Source organism: Octodon degus, unplaced genomic scaffold (assembly GCF_000260255.1).
Source record: "Octodon degus isolate 3935 unplaced genomic scaffold, OctDeg1.0 scaffold00004, whole genome shotgun sequence".
Lineage (NCBI taxonomy): Eukaryota > Metazoa > Chordata > Mammalia > Rodentia > Octodontidae > Octodon > Octodon degus.
The window spans coordinates 26,451,851-26,463,435 of record NW_004524580.1 but is presented as its reverse complement, the minus strand read 5'-3'; the positions used below and the strand labels follow the sequence as shown (position 1 = coordinate 26,463,435).

The following is an 11,585-nucleotide window of genomic DNA, read 5'->3' as shown; positions in this document are numbered from 1 at the left end:
AGTTTTATAATAAACCTATTCTATGTGGGAAAGATCCAAGAAATGTTATAAATTTTAATCCATTTTCATAGTTTATAGCTGTCAGGTGTGTGTGTGTGTGTGTGTGCTTTGTAAATTCCAAGTAGTAGCTCTTGTGTTGAGAACAAGAGCTTTTATTTGTTTATTTTATAGAGAAAGAAATAGCATTGAGACAGTTTCAAAACAGGTTAGTAGGGCAGTTACAATAATTAATACATTCCATATTGTCTTTGTAGTACAAGATGCAGATATGATATCTTGTCTAAACACTATTAGTACAAATCTTTCTTCTCATTGAACTAAGAGAAAGTAGCTGTATATCTATCCATATATATATATATATATATATATATATTTCACTACAAAACAGTCCTTTATTTATATTCTGCTTTTTTGTTTACTTTTGCCAGAGATGGGTCTTCCATTGCCATTCAAATATTGTAGGTGTGTGAATTCAGCAAAATAATCCAATATAGTCCAGTAGACCATAATAGTAGTGGATTATCTGCAGGGCTAGCAATGTCAGAAGTTGTTGACTTGAGTCTTTTACAGCTCAGCATATTAATATGGATTTACTTTTTATACTTCATTTTTTTTGTTTTTCTGCTGGATGGTTAAGACCAAGATAAAGCAAGACCTATATAACAAGATATGTCACTTCTGTACCTGACAAGGTCAGTCAAATCCCCTCAGGATTTACCCCGAAATCCTGTACCACAGTTTGTAAATACTTTGTCAGTGTCAGCCATGTGGATGAGTCACAGCCATTGCTTGACCAATTTGCTCTCTGTGAAAGCCTGAGAGAATGTTTTCTCTCCATGTGACTCTCATTAGGCATACTCTACATCGTTGATCACTTTCCTCTGTGGCCCCATAATCTCCTTGTTCAGAAAATTGGGACACCACTGAGTTACAGGATGTTACAGTACAGGTTCTCTTATGTCCTGAGGAGGATAAGATCTTTCACTGTGACTTGGTTGTATCTTTGCAACAAATAAACTCCAAAGAAAGTTAAGAGACTATTGATACATTTTTATCACTGAAGCTAAACACTTTTTGTTCAAAATAAGAACACAGCTTTGTAATTTTAATGTTAAACACAATTGTAAAAAATAATTTTGTTGGGGTCCTGGGAGATGGCTCAGTAGAATAAGTGTTTGCCTGACAAGCACAAGGATCTGAGTTCAATCCTCGGTTCTGAAAAAAAAATAATTTTGTTGCTATTTTGAGATCATACTCTTAAGTGAAATAAATTGGAAATACTCATGTAAATATTGTATTGTTTTTGTGATGTGAGAAATGGAAAGTGTAAATAAGGACCAAAATCTAGAATAGATACCATGAAAAAGGAAAAAAAATCTTCAAGTGGGAAGGGGAACTAGGGAGGTTGAAGGGTGAAACAAAAGAGAGGAAAAGGAGAAAATAAAGACAAACATAGAAACAAAGCTTTTGTAAATAAGATGGGAAGAGGGGTTGAAAGAAGGGGAGGGTAATGGGAAAAAGAGAATAATGAAGCTATGTATGTACAGCCTCAAATTCCCTATAATGGATAAGATCATTAAACCTAAGCTGTTATACAATTTATTTTATTTATCTATTTATTTTTAATGGTATCCACTGTTTAAGGTTTATTTTGTATTGTAGTTGGTATGATACTGGGTTGCACTATTTACAGGTAGATCTTTTTACATTATATGGCAATGCACACACACACACACACACACACACACACACACACACATCCTTTAAAACAGTGATGCACAAGACATGCAGTATTCAATTTGTACACCGGATCCCAGGCTGTGGCCAACTGGGGAAAGGTTAGACAGGGCTTGGTGGGTGAAGCTGTGTAACAGAGTTACACACATCTGTTTGAAGAGTAACTGGAGCCTGGGCAGCGAGGTGTCTCAGAGGTGCTGGGCTACTTCACACTAACTAGGACTACAAGTGCAGCAGCATCCGGCATCAGTACAGAGCTGTGGGGTTTTGTGAACCATTTCTACTTCTAACTTTGGAAACTGATGCTTTCCCCAAGCCATTTTAATAGTGCTGATTCAATCACACACCAGATAAAAAGGACAACTGGCACAACTCCAATTAAACCCTCATGTAGCCTAGAGAGTGACGTGGTGACACTGGAAGAATTTAAAACTGCAGTTTCTTCTGGATTGACCACAGGGTATCTACACTCTTCCTCAAATGTGCCTCTTCCTCAGGAGTCAGAGTCACCTTCACAACATCAGGGATCCCATTCTGTCCCAGAACCCAAGGGACACTAAGGAAGACATCATTCTTGATTCCATAGATCCCCTTAATAATGGTAGAAATTAGATGCACCCTCCTAAGATTCTTCATTACACTTTCTACCAAATCTGCCACCAACAGTCCAATGGCCCCGGACGTGCAGCCTTTTAGTTTGATCACTTCATTAGTGCTGTCAACTACCTGTTTGTGAACCTCTTTCCAATGTTCCTTATCTCCATCAGTTCCTAACTCAGGGTGCAGATTCTTCAGGGCAACACCAGCAACATTCATGCCACTCCACACTCAGGCACACTAGGATCTCTGTGCTCCCCAAGGATCCAGCTATGGCAGCTCAGTGGGTGCACGCCCAGCCTTTCTCTCATCAGGTAGTGGAACTGAACTGAATCTAGGTTGCAACCACTACTGATAACATGGTTTTTGGGAAAGCCACTTATCTTCCAAGGCACATAGATCGAGATATCCACTGGGTTGGACACAAGAAGCAACTTGCAATTGGGACTATACTTTACAACATTAGGAATGATGAACTTGAAGATGTTCACATTACACTGCACCAAATTAGGACAGCTCTCTCCCTCTTGCTGATGTGCTCCAGCGGTCATAATAACCAGCTTGGAGTTTGCGGTTACATTATAGTCTTTGCCAGAGACAATTTTTGGTGTCCTGAGGAAAAGGCTGCCATGTTGGAGATCCATCCTCTCTTCCTTCAATTTGTCTTCCGTGACATCAACAAGAGCAAGTTCATCTGCCAAGTCCTTCATTAAGGTACTGCTGGCATAGGCCATGCCAACAGCACAACCCCTGAAAACCGTGATCTTATTCTGGGGCACCTGTTCCTCCTTAAGGAGATTCATAATCAGCTGATCCTTAAGACTGGCCATCTTGGACTTAGAACCAAAAGGAACCAGCATTGCATGTGGGGCAGGGATTGGGGTGTGCACTTCTCAGATCTGGACTCAGAGGCAGCAGCTGGGACACCAACAATTTATTTACAAAAATTTGAGCAATATAGAAGTGCAAAAGATAGCTTACAAGTAAAAAAGAAGTCAAAAGGTTGTGAGGGTATCTATTTCTTCATATATCTTTGTCCTTTGCCCTTGGACGATAGTGTAGTGTTAAATTTAAATCTTTGGTAATAGCGTTAAAATCATTCTTGAAAACACAAGAAAGCTAGCACCTGCAGAAAACTTAAGGCGGTCTCTGAAATTATGTAAGTCGGTGTAGAATCTATATTTGAGTTTTAAGGAGCAAGCCAGACTTTACTGTTCTCTCCTGTTGGATGCATTAAAAATAGAAGTAGCTAATGTTTATTGAACATTCGTTAACTACTTCTAAATGTCTGGGAAAGTTAACTAGTATTATAAAACACATTTTTCAGATGATAAAATTGAAGTGTACAAGGTTAATGTGTCCAACATTACATATCTGGGAAACAGCACATGCAGTTTTCATTTAACTGCCCTATTGTGCATTAAAACATGGTTATAATATTTAAATAGAACATATAGGAAATGGTGAGTGGGCCTCTATATGTTAGGAAAGAGAGAAATAGAGTTACTTATTTATGTTAAAGATAATAAAAATAATGAAAATAATACAGAATTTCAAACACTACGATAGGAAATTAACAATGGTTATGATATTGCATATTGTTATCTTCAAAGTAGTTGCTCAGATTACCAGATATAGGCATGTAAGATTGATCAAACAATATAAACACTAGCTGCTCCTTTCATGAAATTAGCAGTGTAATTAGTAGAAGTTAGTAGTATAGTTATCTTAGCTGCTATATTTAGCTATTTCTTTCCTGCTTTCCCCCATCCTAGTTGTTTTTTTCCTTTTCAGCAGTTTCTTTTCCTTTCACAATGTTTATTGTACCTTTTGAACCTTATTTACTCTTTTAGTTTCTTACACTAAGGAGGCAATTTGACGTTTACACACAAGAGTCTGATTTATTTCACTTATGGATATGATGGCTAGTTGCATCCATTCATCTACAAAACCCTTGAGTTTATCTTTCTTTATAGCTAAGTAATACTCCATTGTATAAAAATACCATATATTTTTTAGCATACCTCACAGATCTAGAGAAAAATTCCTAGAAGAATGAGACCTGGAATGGCAAAGGCAATCCTGGGCAATAAAGGCAAGAGGTGCAATAATCTCTGACTTGAAATTATATTACAAAGCTACTGTGATGAAAAAAATCCAGCATGGTACTGGCAAAATAACAGACCTGAGGATTATGGAACAGATTAGAACGTGCAGTAACCTACCACCACACTTACCCACCTTATCTTTGACAAAGGGTCTAAACATGTTCACTAGGAGAAAGCCTCTTTAGTTAGTGGTGTTGGAAAACCTGGCTTTCTGCATGTCAAGGACTAAAACTAGGATACTTGATCACCATGCACTAAACTAAAGTCAAAATGGATCAAAAATCTAAACATTATAACAGAAATACTGAACCAAACTGCATGGGAAATCCTTCAAAGAAGGAAGAATTGGGATCTCATCTTATTAAGATGTTTTGATAACATCAAAAGAAATCACCAACAGAGTGAAAAGAAGCCTTAAAAACTAGAAAAAATTTCACCTAACTTTCCCTTAGACAGAGGACTTCTATCTAGAACATATAAAGAATTTAAAATATTGGGCCCCCAAAATTCAAAGACCCAATAAAAAACCTGACATGTGAGATGAACACACATATCTCAGATTAAGAAGTAAAATGGCAAATAGATATTTAAAAAGATGTTCAACATCATTGGTCATCCAAAAATTGCAAGTTAAAACAAGAGAGATTCCACCTCTGTGTAGAAAAAATGGCAAAGCCCAGAAGATAGCTCAGCAGTCTAAACACCTACCTGGAAAGTGCAAGGACCGGGTTCAATCCTCAGTATTGCTTGCTGTGCTGGCCCCACCCCAGGCACTCTGAGCTGGCCAACGGGACTGGGCATGGTGGCTCATTCCTGTAATCCCAGCTCTGGGGAGGCTAAAGCAGGAGTATCATCATGAGTCTGAACTGTATAGAGAGACCTTGTACCAAACACATAAATTAAAAGCAAACAAGCAATAACAAATACTAGCAAGGCTGTGGGGGAAAAGTAACCCTTTTCCACAGTTTGTGGGAGTTTAGGTTTAAAGAATCACTGTGTAAATCAGTGCCAAGATTTATAAAAAAACTAGGATTAGAGGTTCCATTTGACCCAGGTATTTCCCTTCTGGGTATCTTCCCAGAAGAATTAAAAACATCATTCTGCAGCAATATATGTGTACTCATGTTTATAACGGTACAATTTGTAAGAGCTAAATCTTAGTTATATATTTATATTGAAAGGAGTAATCTCGAATCACTAAGATAGTAACTGGGAAAGGTGGGAGAGTCCCTATAGCCTAGAATGTGAGTGTACAACGTGTTTTAGCTTTCTGTTGCTACTGTAACAAATCATCACAACCTAGACTGAGGCAAAACGATTGCAGCCAGGCATTATGGTGCATGCCTATGATTTCAGAATTCAGGAGGCTGAGGTGGGAGGACTGCTATGAGTTCAAGGCAGGCTGAGCTACATAGTGAGCTTAAGGCCTGCCTGAACTGCATGGGGAGATCCTGTTTCAAAAAATTAAGTTTGCAAGTTTGAGGCTAGACTGGGCAATGAAAGAGAACTGTTTCAATACAAAGTAAAATGTAAAAAGGGCTGAGGGTGTAGCTCACTGACAGAGCACCTCTGGATCTCATCCCCAGCACCACACACACACACACACACACACACACACACACACACACACACACACCCTACACACATCACACACAATTAGTGGCTTAACGCAACACAAATTTTTATTCTTACAAGTCTTGGAGGCTAAGTCCAACATGGGTCATATTGCCTAGAGTCAAGCTGTAGACAGAGCTACGCTCCTTCTCGAGTAGGGAGAAATGATTTCCTTGTCACTTTCAACATGGGCAGGACTCCATTTTTCAAGGCCAACAGTAGCTCAAATCCTTTCCCTTTGCTTCACATCACTCTGACTTCCTTTTCTATTTCTTCTCTTTTCTACTTTTAGGTACCTTTGTGATTACACTGGCCCCTCTAGGTATTCTAGGATGAGTTACCATGTTTAAAATTGTCTTATTTACAATCTCAATTTTATTGTAACACAGTAACCAGATGCATGAAATATGATGTAGCTACTCTTGTTGGTGAATAATTCTGCTCACCACAATAAGTACCATCATCCCTTTCTCTGTCCCCCCTTTTCTCCCTCCCTCCCTCCCTCTCTCCCTCCCTCCCTCCTTCCCTCCTTTTCTCCCTCCCTCTTTTCCCTTTCTCTCCTCAGCTTTTTCCTTCCAGCCGTGAGTTACTCCAACACTATGGACACATATATAGAAGACACATGGTTCTGGGTTCTGAGGAGACAGAAGAGAAGTTAGCAAGACCCAACCCTCAGGAGCTCCACGTCAATGGAAGTGATGTACAAGCAACTGATAAATGCATCTGTGACCACATGTCAGGTGGTAGAAAGCAGCCCCCAAATAAGGCAGGTGAGGAGAGAGGGGAGAGGGTGTTGGCATTCAGGGATTGTATGGCAAGTTTTTTTTCTATTAACAAACAAAATTATTAAATTTCAGCAAGATAAACATTCTAGTAGAAGAATATAAATTATATACTTAAATTTAGTAAGAAAATGAGAAATGCATTTGACAACAGAAAATCTTAAAGTTGTTTACATTTAAGAAATGGCTAAGTCATGAAAGAAGCTGACAATTATCAAGAAATTATTTCCAAACAGTGCTCTAAACTTAAAAGTTTTGTAAGCACAATCTTTCAGTATTTCATGGAACAAACCACCCCCATGCAATAACTGCTTAGTACACAGAACAATGCATTCAGGCATTCCATTTACTTTGTGGAGCTAGCAAAATCCCAATGTTACAATTTGTACAACAGCCAGAAACTTTTCTCTGCTCTTGTGAAAATGTAAAGTTCTATAAACATTAAGACGAATAAGCCAAATCCTGCAACACCAGCCGGCGGTCATGCTCAAGGGCTCGTGATTCCTAGGAAGGTTGACTGCTGGACAGTGCAAGGCTACAGCCACTGAAATAGACTTTTTCTTTGATTTTATTTGGTAGTAATTCAGCTTATCTCCAGTTTCTCTTGACCAGGTTTACTTTCCACCCTGAAATTACTGAGACGTGAACACAGCTTTGAAAGCCAACACTGCCACACACAGAGCGCCTGGCTGGAAGGCTCAGTAGTCCTCACAGAAGCAGGGCTGGTGCCAACGAGGTGCATGACTCTGCAGGACACCCACAAAAGATGGCGGTGTCTGTCTGCAGCAACAGTGGTGCTGCAGTGTGAAGAAAGCATAAGCAGTTTACGATACACTGAGACTCCGCTTTTAAAGCTCAAGTTTTGGTGAATTTCTTTAAATATAAGTTTGCATGTTATTTCAAATTTTGAGAACAAAGTGAGTCTTTATTATTAGTAGAGCAACTATTTTAAGCCTATAAAAGTCCACATAAAATGAAAAAACTCAGTACATCTTTTTTTTCAAAAAGTGAATATAACTAATTCCAGAAGCACAGAGATGGTTTAATGTCAGAAAATCTATTAATGTGTGTCACCAACACAGCAGGAAAAGCCTAGCAGATGCCCTAAAGTTATACTTGACAGGATTTCAGAGCCATTTCTAATCCAAACTTTTGAAAATTAAAAACAGATATACTACCTTTCTAGATAATTCAAAATAGCCCATTTAAAAGCAAAACACAGTGGACATGCCCATTAAAGCCGCAAAACAAGAAGATCTACCCTTATCTAACAGGGTACCAAACATGAGCCAACAATGTGCAATGGAAATTTAATAGAACTATTTGAAGGGATATCAAAGATGATACCAATGTATTTCTTAGAAAACCCAGGAGAAATCATAGAACCAAATGGATGCTGCATTCCTTTTCTTAGAATGTTCTCACAGGGTTCTGTCTTAATGAATACTCATCTCAACACTGTTTGGATTTTAACTGTCATTCTCAACAGACTACGAATCCCTCAAGACAGGAGGCAAGCCTATTTGATGGACCGTCCAGAGACTTATGATGGTGGCTAGGGAGGCTTCTCTAGGAAGATGATTGCTGAACTAAAGTCTGCATGAAGTGAGGAATCTCAAGGGACAAGGACTGCACAGGTAGAAGGAAAGGCAAGTGCATGGAGTTTTGGCGACATGGCCTTAACACTAGCACATCTGGAGTGAAATGGAATGAGTGAGATCAAGATATGGGAGAAAGGAGAGCCAGGCAGCAGCAGCAGCAGGCTCGTCATGGTCTGAAAGCCATGGAACTGACCCTGTGAGACAGAGTAATTCCAGTCAAAGGGACCCTGGGTGTAATTTGCGTTTTGAAGAGGGCACTCTGCTTCTGGTAGTTAAACACCTTTGAGAGGATCAGGATGGAAGCATGAAGATCAGTTAAGAGACTCCTGCAGCGAGTCAGTTAGAAAGTAATGGTGCCTTGGCCAGCAGGGCTGAGGCATGGAGGTTGAGATGTGTCAGGTGAGAGACAGGAGCTACCTTGAGGGATAGCAGAGGACACAGAAGAAAGACAAGAATCCAGAATATGCTGGGGCCGGTGACATAGCTCAGTGGTCTAGAGCGCCTTCTTAGGCAAGCACAGAGACTGTGGGTCATTCCGTGGCACCACATGCCATGCCAGCTCCACTCCCAGGGTGGGCTGAGCTGGCTAGAGTCTGGGGGCGTAGTGGGGCATACCTATAATCCCAGCACTGGGGAGGCTGAAAGCAGGAGGATCACCACGAGTCCGAGGTGTGGAGTGAGATCCTGCAACAACCAAATACATGAAAAATATGTTTAAGCAGGCATGGTGGTGCATAGCTGTGAGCCCAACACTCTGGGAGGCTGTAGCAGGAGGGTTGCAAGCTGGAGCCCAAGATGTGCAACTTAGAGAAACTTAGTGAGTGAGACCCTGTCTAATATTAAAAACAGAATAGAAAAGAGATGGGGCTGTAGCTCAGCACAAAAGCCTTTCTTGTTTTTTAAAGAATATGCTTAAAGTTGTCAGCTTGAGCAACTGGTTCCAGGTGCTCTAGGCTGCCATTTTGGTTCTTCCCCTCCATGCTCTAACCTGCAGTCTTTCTCAGCTCTGCTGTCCTAAAGACGGGGCCCACAGCATTGCCTGTTTCAGGGGACTTTGGGGAGGGCAAAGGAATGCAAAGTGTTTAGCTGAGCACTTTGAGTAACAGTTGACAGCTAGGGTCCGCCATGACATGATCACCATCATCATGACCAGTAGCAGCAGCCCTGTGTCAGGGTGTTCCAAAGCACTGGACTCATTTTTAAGGAGGAACATATGGGATATATCTATCTCAGAAAAAGACAAACAATAGTGGAAGATGAGTAGCTGGGCTTAATCTTGATAACAAATCATTCACAAAGTAGTATTTTTATATCATTTTATCTGGATGACCTAGTTCATTTGGCTGTGTCCTTTAACCACCTGTATGCATTTCATATCCAGTCCCAATTTTATTCATTTTCCCACCTCTCTTCTCCTTCTCTGCTTATTTTCAGGTTTTGTTCATTACCATTAGTCTTTCAAGATCGAATGCAGGTCACCCCATGTGACTCTGCCCTGAAGCCCTCTGTGCCCACCTCTTAGAAAGGTCACCCCTATAAATGAGATGGCCAAGGGCTCATATTCTAAGATTTTCGTATCAGAGCAGAAGAAAGAAACAGATCTTTTAGCCTAATGAAAATATTTTGAAGAGGATATTTTTTACAAAGTAGTGGGAAGGGTGCGTGAACCACAGAGATAGGACAATAATCAGGGCTACTAGCTTTCAGTCAGGACAGACATCTAGGTTTGTAGAGATTAAGGCGAGGGCAAGTGATTGCTTTTGTCCCAGAAGATCCTGTATTCAAAGTCAGGGTAATAATGATCTGGCCTCACTCTCCTCCCACTGCATGCTGCTCAGCTCCTTTTGGGATTCTTCACGGCCTGGATCAACTGGAAGAGAAGAGTAGCTGAGACTCCTCGTGGTGTCCACATTATACCATCCAGGGCCGAATCTCTCCCTGCAATGAATGAGGTGGGCTGGGGCAGAGGGATGGAGATCAGTTGCTGGGGCCATTGCTCAGCAGTGCTGTCTGGTACAATGCCTGTTGGGGGCATTTTCTGCTGAGTACCTGCTCTCAGTACAAACATGTCCCCTAGGAAAAAGCTCTTTCCATCTTCCTATCCACCCATCTGGAGTACTGTCTCTGGGTAACTTTGGCCTTCAGCCTCCCCTTCATTTCTGTCTTCTGCTCACCTCCATCTCTCTTTAAAATGGATTTTTAAATTAGGTTCAAGAGGAGAGCCCTTTACTAAAGGCTGCCATTCAAATAGCTAAGTAAATAAACAAATGGTAGAAAATGAGTACATTCCACTCACCACATCTCCTTCTCACCACATATATTTTCTGTTGGAATGATACCACTTGTGTACATTATTTAGGGAGTTCCTGAGCTAGATGTGGTACCACCTCAAAGACTCTATTCATGAATTAGTGTTCCATAGAAGGTAATGAGGAACAAATGCATCTTAAAAGTATGTTACATAAAGCTGTTTAAACACATTAGCTTCATGCGCTCTACTTAAGGAGACACTGTTTTAAAAGGAGCATGGTAAGCTGGTGCAGGCTAGCAACAATCCATAGGCTTTTAAATAATTCTTGTGCTATGGTTGTTAATATGTCTCTGACAGAAGAACTCATTTAAGAAATTTCCAACATGTGCAATGGCTGTGGCATTCTATAACTATTGCCAACCCTCTCTCTCCAGTTCTTTGGACTCTAAATAAGATGATTGTTTTCTTTTGAGAGACATCCTCTGAGAGGCTGTTCTTATCCCTCTCCCATTGTGGAGACATAATTCCCACCACACACAACCTCAAGGCTCATGGTTGTTGGAGCCAAAACACCATTTTTTGGCTCACCATTTCCAGGGGTTGGCTTGCTCCAGGATAGAACTGGTACCCTGGAGGGGCATCGTTCACCCCATGGTGGTCAGGAGGAAGGGAGGGGTGGTGGTGGTGGAGGAGCCAGGACAAGGATGTGTTCTTCCAGGTCATGCACCCAGGAGCCCCACTGCTCCAATAAGGCTCCGCTTCCTGACAGCTACTAAACTTACCAGTGAACAAATCCACAGATGAGCACAGAGCCCCTGTGATACAGCTATTTCCCCCAAATGTGAAGCTGTAGGGGACTTCGTATGTTAGTCCAGTCTAGCATGAATTCATAAGT

At 40.7% G+C, this 11,585-nt stretch overlaps 1 pseudogene; it reads right to left on the bottom strand.

Moving 5' to 3' along the window:
* Positions 1 to 2,163: 2,163 nt before the first annotated feature.
* On the bottom strand, positions 2,164 to 3,182 carry LOC101585097 (annotated as a pseudogene).
* Positions 3,183 to 11,585: the final 8,403 nt, after the last annotated feature.